This window comes from Anomaloglossus baeobatrachus, chromosome 1 (genome assembly GCF_048569485.1).
Source record: "Anomaloglossus baeobatrachus isolate aAnoBae1 chromosome 1, aAnoBae1.hap1, whole genome shotgun sequence".
In the NCBI taxonomy this organism is placed as follows: domain Eukaryota; kingdom Metazoa; phylum Chordata; class Amphibia; order Anura; family Aromobatidae; genus Anomaloglossus; species Anomaloglossus baeobatrachus.
Window position 1 is genome coordinate 550,570,367 of NC_134353.1, and position 10,797 is coordinate 550,581,163.

Here is a 10,797-nt window from a genome sequence, read left to right on the forward strand (position 1 = left end):
AGGATTCCCCTGTATTACCCATGAAGGTGTGCGATCATTGGACCACATTTATGTGATTTGCATGGGAGTCCTTAGGCCGGTTTCACACATCCTTCTTTTTGCCGTTTTGCCAGATCCGGCGCTCTCCCGTACAGTTAATACAGTAAAATGACAGCGCAACAAGCGCCGGTCAAATGCTGTCATGTGACCGGCGCATGTGACCCGGAAGTTACAGCGCTGTCATTGTACTGTATTAACTGTACGGGAGAGCGCCGGATCCGGCAAAATGGCAAAAAGAAGGATGTGTGAAACCGGCCTTATTGTGAGCATGTCGCACACTGTCACAAGTCAGCTGTCTGCATTTCCATAGTTACTTCAGACATGTTATTTAATACTAGAAATCCTCTTTAGCATTAAGGATTCTTGGTTTGGGGTATCTATCATTAGCAGAAGAAGAGAGAGGTTGCAAAAGATTGTCTCTTTTTCTAGTAAATGCAACACATTCATGCAATAAACAAACAGAGCCATTGATTTAAATGTACAGCTAAAGTTCAGCTTTCATTTGTTAATCCTTACTGGCAAAATGAAACATAAACTCTGGTTATATAAAGAACACATTTCCCCTGAATCAACGTTGATGCATAAGGAACCATGACAGCTGAAAGAAGTCTCTGCAGATCTCACTCTTTTAAGTATAGAATATGTTATTTATATTTACTGTCACATACTCTCAGACAATCAATAGAACCATATAAATGCCTATTTTTTCATACACACAGTTATATGATGATTGACATCTTGCTGAAAAATAGAAAGGCAAATTCACATGATATACAGTTGTAACAAAAAAGGAAAAAAATATATATCTTGCATCGATTTAAAAGCAAAGTAATGTTTTGGATCTATTACAGTTTAGCACACTTTTCATACTAGAATTATGGAACTTTTTCATTACAATTCTCATGAATCGGTAATTAGGATTGAGAGGACACATAGTCAATTATTTTCAAAGATGTTAAGCTTTTTTTTATAAAGTGTCATAAAACCTGATGCTGATTTTAGCTTACACCAGACTATTATCAGGGGGGTGTAATAAATATAGCACAAATCGCACAGGAGAGAAACATTGTTGCGCCACTTGTTTAGTGTGCCAGTAACTTCCTTTTAACAATTTTAATGTATGCTTTTTCTACTCTCTTAATTTCATAAAATAGACATGAGTGGGTTAGGTAAACCCAACAATTTACTAATTTATTCAAGAATTTTTTATTTGCAGATTATGTTCTAAACCCCTCGGGATAGACTACAAAAATATGTAGATTTCTGAAGTTCTTTCCGCCTGCTTCCACATGCAGATATGTCATAATATCTTTCCTCTGACTCTATAATTGGAATTCTGCATTACAAAGTGAATTATTGTTCTTAGTTGCCTAGTTAAGGAGACAAGCCCAACTATGAACAAAAAAGTAACTTTTTGTCTTTAGATTATTTTCACTGTTTGTTTTTTTTACTTAATCATTTTTATGCGCTGTCACTAATGTTATATACTTTTTAAAGAGAAGTTACTGATTCCGTCCAGTTATAAATCATATAGTGGGCACTTTTTACAACTCCACATAGTAGAACCTTATAAAATAAGATTTTTAGAAACATGTTTAGAAGGATTAACATTCCTAATTGCACTGAAAGGTCAGTGAAGTATATTTGAAACATAACTAGGTCAAGTTGTATGTTCACTGAAGCCTGTCACAATGCCCATGTCATGGGATGATAGGGAGATTTGATTTGATTTGATTTGCTGGCGGTCATTGGTTATCTTATTTATTCATTCCACTCCTATATCTACATCTTTCCAGAAGACATTGCTCCAGGTAAATTTGCCTTTGCTGCAGTTTTCACTGGGTTAATATTTCAACTGTTTCAAAATGAACTGCTTTACCAATGGAAGCAGAAAAGAGCAATTTCTCTGACTTTTTTCTTTTCATTTCTAGTCTTAATTTCGAGTAAGACCTATAAATTGATTTTTGTTTATTTTAAATTAGTAGGTTATGACAGTGCTTCCCAGTAGCATAACTACAATGTAATTGTGCATCTTTACTTTACCTACAGGTTTAATTATCACTTTTTATTTAGTTTAAAAACAAAAAGTAGTTATATCAACTCAGAAGTAAGTCATTCTACAACATATTAGTCATCATTTGATTTTCTCTGTGACTCAGACATTTGAATCCATATAATTTCCTTAATTTTTCTCCATATTATAAAGGCTCTTTGTTTAACAAGTATTAAATCAATAATTGCAACAAAAGTAAACATTGCTATATTTCATGTAAAGTAACTGCATTTCTGTGGTAAGTAAATGCACAAATTGTTGATCCAAGCTATTAATGTTATTTAAGAGCACTTGAGTTTCTGGTAACTTCATTAAATATAAATACAAACTTACATAAGTAGATGAAATTGAACAGATATGTCCAATTATATTGTTTTAAATGAAGCTATTAATAGGGCTGGAAAAAAATAACAAGGCATTTTGAAAAAATAGGGTCATACCTATATTGGGATCTAATTTAAATTGGACAGACTACAGTAGGCTCACAAGAAAACTACAAATGCATCTTAATAAATTAGAATATCATCAAAAAGTTAATTTATTTCAGTAATTCAATACAAGAGGGAAATATATATATAGATATTATAGAGAGTCATTACAAACAGAGTGATGTATTTCAAGTGTTTATTTCTGTTAATGTTGATGATTATGGCTTACAGCCAATGAAGACCCAAAAGCTATCTAAGAAAATTAGAATATTATATAAGACCAACTGAAAAAATGTTTTTAAACTCAAGTATTGGCCTACTGAAAAGTATGTACAGTGAATGCACTCAAAACTTAGTCAGGGCTCCTTTTGAATGAATTACTTTCTCAATATGGCATGGCATGGAGGCAATCATCCTATGGCACTGCTAAGGTGTTATGGAAGCCCAGGTTGCTTTGATAGCAAGTTTCAGATGGTCTACATTGTTGGGTCTGATGTCTATCAACTTCCTCTTGATAATACCCCATAGATTCTCTATGGGGTTTAGGTCAGGTGAGTTTGATGGCCAAACAAGCACAGTGATACTGTAAGTCCTCCTGGAAGATGACATTTCCATCTCCAAAAAGCTTGTCAGCAGAGGGAAACATGAAGTGGTCTAAAATTTCCTGGTAGACGGCAGCGCTGACTTTGGTCTTGATAAAGTACAGTGGACCTACACCAGCAGGTCCCCCCTTTCCTTCTCTACGCCCCTCTTCCTTGCCTGTCAGCTGCTCATTCTAGCACCACAGGCTCACCAACCATTATCTATGACTGAGTTATTAGGTGTGTTTACTGATGCTGCAGCATTCCAGATTCTAGGTGAGAGTATTTCTGCCTCTGATCTTTATTAACTCTCCTTTACTTGCAGTTATTATACTGACCTGCAGAAAATTAAAGCTTGCAAATTTTTTCATAGTGCTGATAATTAGCAGCTTGCATTTTTGTGGTTGTAATTTTTGTGGACCCCTCAGTGACCTCAACCTATAAATTTTTTGGTGCGATAAATCTTATATATTGTGATACCATTGTTATCTATGGTTCTCATTTGTATGTGATTTTTTTTTCATCCACACTGTTATTCCTTGTTAAAGGTTGTGTCCAATATTAGGGAAGAACAGGGGTGTCAACTGATACTGTTATGTGTTTAAATGTTTTTAATGAGTGTTTCTTTGACTTGTGTATATTTCCAATATGTATTCAAATAAGGATTATTGTTTATACAACTTATTTTCAATGACGTCATCCCACTATATAGTACTCTTTTTTTGCTTGTTTGTTTGCCTAGTATCTAAGTATTATTGGTGAACCCCCATTTATTAAAGTGGTGCCCTCCTACTGGTTTACTTATACCCTGCTGTGGTCATTATCAGAAGACGGAACATCTTCGGAACTGAGCATTTCCAGTCACCTGCTGCTGCCGGCGGCACCAAGAACATCTGATCAGCGGGAGTGCTGGGTGTCGGACTCCGTCCGATGAGACATTGATAACCTATCCATGGATAGGCTATTAATGTTAAGGTAGTGGACAACCTTTCAAAGTATAGAAAGGAAATTACACTAGTTACAACAGGTATTTTTTTATCTCTGACATTTCTCAGAATAGAAAATTGAATTTGATTATAATAAAAAACCGCAAAACTCGCCCAACCTGTCACTTCATTCTTGCTGCACAAACTAGTCAGCATGAAACAGAGCCTAGCTGCATGATTTTAGTCTATATGTTTTACTTTGAATTACTATGGCCTTTAAAAAAAACATGGTTTGTGAATCAAGACAAGGATCTTGGGAGTCCAATGCACTCCACAACTGAATGTGCCCCTCCTTGCTCCAGGTGATTGATAGGTCTCACTTATGTGTGTACATAGGCAGAGAACTGACAGTCACCTGGAGCAGGATGGGTAGAAGCCGCCCTGGAACTGTACTTGTTTATCACTATGGTCTCCGGATACATTTTCGAACAAAGTTTTCTCCAAAGGGGAAGGCCCCAATAATCATTTTTCCTTGCCTCTGGACCAAAATGCAAGAATAAGGGTAGGGAATAGGAAACCCCTTCCAACACTTAAGCTTAGGTAGAACTCAACTTACTGAAAACACATTAATCAAGCAAAATAAATGAGAGAAATAATAAAGTGCACTATGAATACAGTCTGGACATCCAGGCAGGATTATAGAATATACTTATCTAGCCAGAATTTCCAAAACAGAAGATAGGATTTTTGAATAAGTGAAACTGTGGCGCAAAGGGATAAACCCAAATGGAATTCTCACACTCAGCAAGTTAAGGACCTCCAGGGTCACCCATCCTGGGCACTTAAGGAAAAGGGACTACTATTGATTTATGTCAAACATATGATAATGATCTTTTAAATTTCAACATTCAGGCTCTCGATGTGAGCAACAGCATTTCTAGCCACCAAACAAATATTGTTATAGTGAGTGACATTACCTTTTGCAACAATGTACAGTATTTACTGAAAAAAATTATTCGCCTACAATAAAAAAATTTTTGTATGTAGAGCATGCAATCTGAAAAACACAAATAGTGAAGAACCAGTTTGTGAGATTTTGGATTCCATGATGCCAAATCAAAATAATTTTCTAAGGTACAAATATCCAAACTCTCCTTTTAGAGAAAAACAGAACTATGACAAGGTATCAAAGCAGATTGTTGCAATCACAAGGAGAACAAGAGGAAACAGAATAAGAGCCGCTATTACTAACAATTTAGCTAGCTACATTCAAAGAGTCAAAAGCATTCATTAGTTTTCATAGTGTAACACAGGCTTTCAAACCAGAACATCAAAGTAGAATTAGGTAGTATATGGATTTCCTTGGTTACACTTCTAAATCAATCCTTATAGGAACAAGAAGTTACTTTGGATAAGCTGGACACAAAACAAGCTTCTTCCTGATTTAGTAAATTGCTTAATTATTTTGGCATCTAAGCAAATACTGTACATTGTACATAAAGGCATAAAAATAAACTATATCCTTGCTTTAGTAGCAGATTTAATCATCGCAATCATCTTCACAATCTATGACCTTTTCTAGTAAAAGGTTGTCTGTCATTTTATAGTTCAGATAAATATTAAGTGAAGTGATAAAAAATAAAATAAAAAAACAAGGGTAAAATATTTGTAACCCCAAACCAAATTTGGGCATTCAGCAAATAACAAAATAAAGCTATGTTCATTGGGTTGTTATTTTTGGCAGGCCTCTAAGGCAAGATTACAATGAAAGGTAATACCGCTGTTTACAGCTAACAACACAAGATCCACCAAACACATTAAGCGATGTCAGAGCTGACCTTGTGCCTCTTCCTTCAATATTATATTTTTAAAGGCTCATTAGATGCTACAAGACAAAAGATAGGGTTAAAGTCTGTTCATTGTGACTGTGTACATGTATTGTCTAGTTAGTAGGCTTGCACTACTGTAGAAATATTGCACTCAGAAGAATGATATTGTAGAAGAAAAGTGTTGGTTCATAACATAAATACATATATATATATAACCGGATGAGGAGGAAGTGGGTCCACTGATCCACAATACCACTTACTGAACCGGAGGAGCAGACCTGAGCGGCCACCGAGAGTTCACCACAGCCACAGGAGGTGGAAGCAGGCAGAACGAGAGTAAGTAACTGCAAGAAGGTAGCCCCGGGTGATTCTGATTCCACGGCAGCTGGTGCTGAAGAACAAAGTCCAGGAGCTGGTATAGATGAGACAGAAGCTTATGTGGACTGGTGAAAGCTGGTTCTTTAGGCCACTGGAGTACAGAAGGTGCAGGCAGTGTCTGGTTGGTCACAGAATAGACACAGGTGGCTGCACGGACAATACTATGCAGAAAAAAACACAAGGTCACAAGACAGTACAGAGAGCGGGTATAAGTACAGGAACTTGACAACTAGCATGGGAAGACTAGCTATGTGGACACATTGAACAAGCACCTCCCAAATGGAGGAGGATGTCTTATAAACATTGTGGAAAAATGGGGGTCAGGAAGCACTTCTGGGTTAGGTTGCACCGGCCTCTTCAAGAATAGGGAGAGGAGTGCCGCTGCACTGTAAGCATGTTCCCAAGAATCCTATTGCACATGCGTGGGCCTCGGGAGCCAGGAGAAGGACAAGGAAGTGTGCAGCAGGAGGACTGTTGGTACCACTGAGACACTGGGAATGTGGGTGCTGACAGAGGGACAGGGTGAACCCCGCAGACTGCGGGACTGGACGGAGGCTGCAGAGGCAATGCAGGTGAGCAGGGAAGAGCGTCAGTGCTCCTGGGCTGGGAGCACCGATGATGTGATAGTACCCCCTTCCTTATGCCCTACTTCTTCAAACTGGATAGGAAGTTATTCAAGAAAAAAGGTATATCAATAATCTCATAGGGTTCCTAAGACCTCTGCTCAGGAAGAAAGCCCTTCTAGTCAATAATAAAAAGTGTCTTACCTTTTACCTTTCACCTTCTTCATGGCTAAGATATTTCTCACCTTGAAGATGATCTCCGAGCAGACAGGCTGAGGTGAAGCACTGGGATTGCTGTATAAGTGGCTAAGGACAACAGGCTTGAGCAGGGATATAGGGAATAAGTAGGGTATATGAAGTGTGGCCAGTTGCTTCAATTTATAAGACTTCATTAATTTGGCTAATGATCTCAAGAGGACCAATGTACCTGGGACCCAACTTGTTTGTTGGAATCTTAAGGTTGATCTATTTGAAAGAGAGCCACACATTGTCCTCAGGGAGAAAGAAAGGGCAATCAAGTCACCTCTTGTCTGTATGGTTCTTCATCTGGCTAGATGCATACTCGAGAGAGAGTTTAGCATCCTCCCTAATTTTGGCAAAATCCCCGGATAGGACATCAGCAGTGGGAATAACAGATATGGAGGATACTGGGAAAGGAGCACCAGGCTGTTTTCCATAGACAATAAAGAATGGAAACCTAGCAGAGGACTCGCTGGTATGGTTGTTATAAAAGAATTCGGCCCAAGGTAGCAGCTTGATCCAGCCACTATGGTGTGCGTTAGTGAAGTGCCACAGGAATGAAGTTAGGATCTGATTGACCCATTTGACTTGTCCATTAGACTGAGGATGGTAAGCAGATGAGAAATTCAGAGATACCTCCAAGAGATAGGTTGAACAGGCACCTCCCAATGGGGGAGGATGCCTTATATACACTGTGTAAAAAAGGTGGTAGGGAAGCACTTCTTGATTAGGTTGTGCTGGCTTTAAAAGAAAAGGGAGAGCAGCACGGCCATGCCCTAAGTGTTCTCCTGAGAGCCCATCTGCGTATGGATGGGACTCAAGAGCCAGGAGAAGAACCAGGAAGCATGGAGCAGGAAGAAAGTTGGCACCCTGACAGATGGGGAGCGGTGGTGCCGACGGAGAGACAGGAGGAACACGGGGTCCTTGGGACTGGACAGAGGTTGCAGAGGCAGCAGAGGTGAGCAGTGAAGAGTGTTGGCACTCCCAGTTCAGGAACACCAATGCTTTTCTCTGCTCACGTCTGCCGCCTTCTGCCTTTGATGTTCATATATATATATATATATATATATATATGCAGTATATATCATATGTATATATATATTATATAATATATATATATATATATATATATATATATATATATATATATATATATCATGCTATGAAGAAAAAGACATGGATCGCACATCCCACGAAAATACAATGATCTAAAGCCGCTAGGCAAAAAATTAATTAAATAGAACATGAGGTTCTTTTGTTACCATTCTGATCAGATTGTATTAAACCCACTGCCACTTCACGGCAAACCTCTTGAGTGGGTCCCTATCCTAAACCTTTTAGTGCGGCACTGTGCGCCAACCACCGCTGCAGCGACAAAGCACCAGCAGGGCAGGCGATCTGGTGCCTCATAGCACCCATGCTGCCAGGCAAAGCCCCCCAAGTCTCCAGGTCGCAGTGCCCCACCGACACGACACCACCACAACAGCGGCCACTACACGGTACCAACACTCAGTGAGAGGAGCTGCGCACTCACCCCCCACTGGCTCCCATATGTGAACTGGGAGCAAAAAAAGGCTGACCCCTCTTGCAGTCTCCTGCTGATTAAAATCACCTGTGCCAAATAGGGGGAGTGCAGATCCAAGCAAAAAAAAAGAGGGGGATAGAATGTTGTATAATGTTGATGTTTAATCAGCAGGAGACTGCAAGAGGGGTCAGCCTTTTTTTGCTCCCAGTTCACATATGGGAGCCAGTGGGGGAGAGTGCGCAGCTCCTCTCACTGAGTGTTGGTACTGTGTAGTGGCCGCTGTTGTGGTGGTGCCGTGTCGGTGGGGCACTGTGACCTGGAGCCTTGGGGGCTTTGCCTTGCAGCATGGGTGCTATGAGGCACCAAGTCGCCTGCCCTGCTGGCGCTTTGTCGCTGCAGCAGTGTTTGGTGCATGGTGCCGCACTATAAGATTTAGGATAAGGACCCACTCAAGAGGTTTGCCGTGAAGTGGCAGTGGGCTTAATACAATCTGATCAGAATGGTAACAAAAGAACCTCATGTTCTATTTAATTATTTTTTTGCCTAGCGGCTTTAGATCACTGTATTTTTGTGGGATGTGCGATCCATGTCTTTTTCTTCATAGCATGTTATACAACATTCTATCCCCCTCTTTTTTTTTTGCTTGGATCTGCACTCCCCCCATTTGGCACAGGTGATTTTAATCAGCAGGAGACTGCAAGAGGGGTCAGCCTTTTTTTGCTCCCAGTTCACATATGGGAGCCAGTGGGGGGTGAGTGCACAGCTCCTATCACTGAGTGTTGGTACTGTGTAGTGGCCGCTGTTGTGGTGGTGTCGTGTCGGTGGGGCACTGCAACCTGGAGCCTTGGGGGGCTTTGCCTGGCAGCATGGGTGCTATGAGGCACCAGATCGCCTGCCCTGCTGGTGCTTTGTCACTGCAGCGGTGGTTGGCGCACAGTGCCGCACTAAAAGGTTTAGGATAGGGACCCACTCAAGAGGTTTGCCATGAAGTGGCAGTGGGCTTAATAGAATCTGATCAGAATGGTAACAAAAGAACCTCATGTTCTATTTAATTATTTTTTTGCCTAGCGGCTTTAGATCATTGTATTTTTGTGGGATGTGCGATCCATGTCTTTTTCTTCATAGCATGATTATATATATATATATATATATATATATATATTATATATATCTATCTTTGTACTGGAGAAAGGGGGGTAGACAAAGAAGAAGCCATGTGTTTGAATTTACATTTTAGAGTCAGCCAGGATGGGAGGAGTCTTTTCCAACACCTGGGAATGCACACGCCGCTGTGACATCACAGTTTTCAGCCAATGATAGGGTTAAATGAAACTTGTTGACAGGCTCCTATATAAGCTGATTACACTTTCTGTGAGCTTTCTTGCATTCTCTTGCCTCTTTGTTCTAGGACCAACATAAAGCATGGCTGAATATGAAACCCTGTGTACTTTACCTGTAACCATATAGGTATAGTGTTAGTGTTGGGTAGGCTGTAATGGTGAAGGTGATTTAGCCAATGTAGGTGGTATATTATTTGATATTTATTGATTTCATGGAATATGAGCGAAGGTATTATTTACTGGTGTTTTCCTGTATTGTGTGATTGTGTATAATTTACTATGTTTTTAATATTGATTTGTATATGTATTGACGTGCTAATTTTATATTGTGAATTAAGTGTAGTCCAGTTAGCAAATAAACTTGTTATAGTCTATTATTATAACAAAGTGTTGTGAGTCTGCATGTGTTTGGGATACACCAGATAGCAGTAGCAAAGCAGTAGTTGAAACAGGGAAATATACCTGTGGGAATAAATCTTTGGAGAAATATATATCCTTTTGTAGGAGAACTATATATATCCTTTGTGTGGGAAGGAGGCAATAAATATAAATATAGGAATAAGTTATTGTATTCCCACCTTTTTACCCTTTTAAAGATATATTTGCAAAAGATCCCTTTAGCACTGAATGTGCGAAACTTCTAGAAATTTAGAGAATTTAAACTTATATAAACACCAACACGTAATAACAGATAGAAAATACAATGTTTCTATGGTTTGGTTTTTATCAATGATATTTGTATATAGATAACAATATTCAATAAATAAATGGATAAACTGAAATTAGAATTATAAGCTGTGCATTACACCCAAATAAGTATTTACATATATACAAAGAACTTTTAATGGTAAATAATGGATGCTAATATATTGTCTATAGAGATGAGCGATCCTGC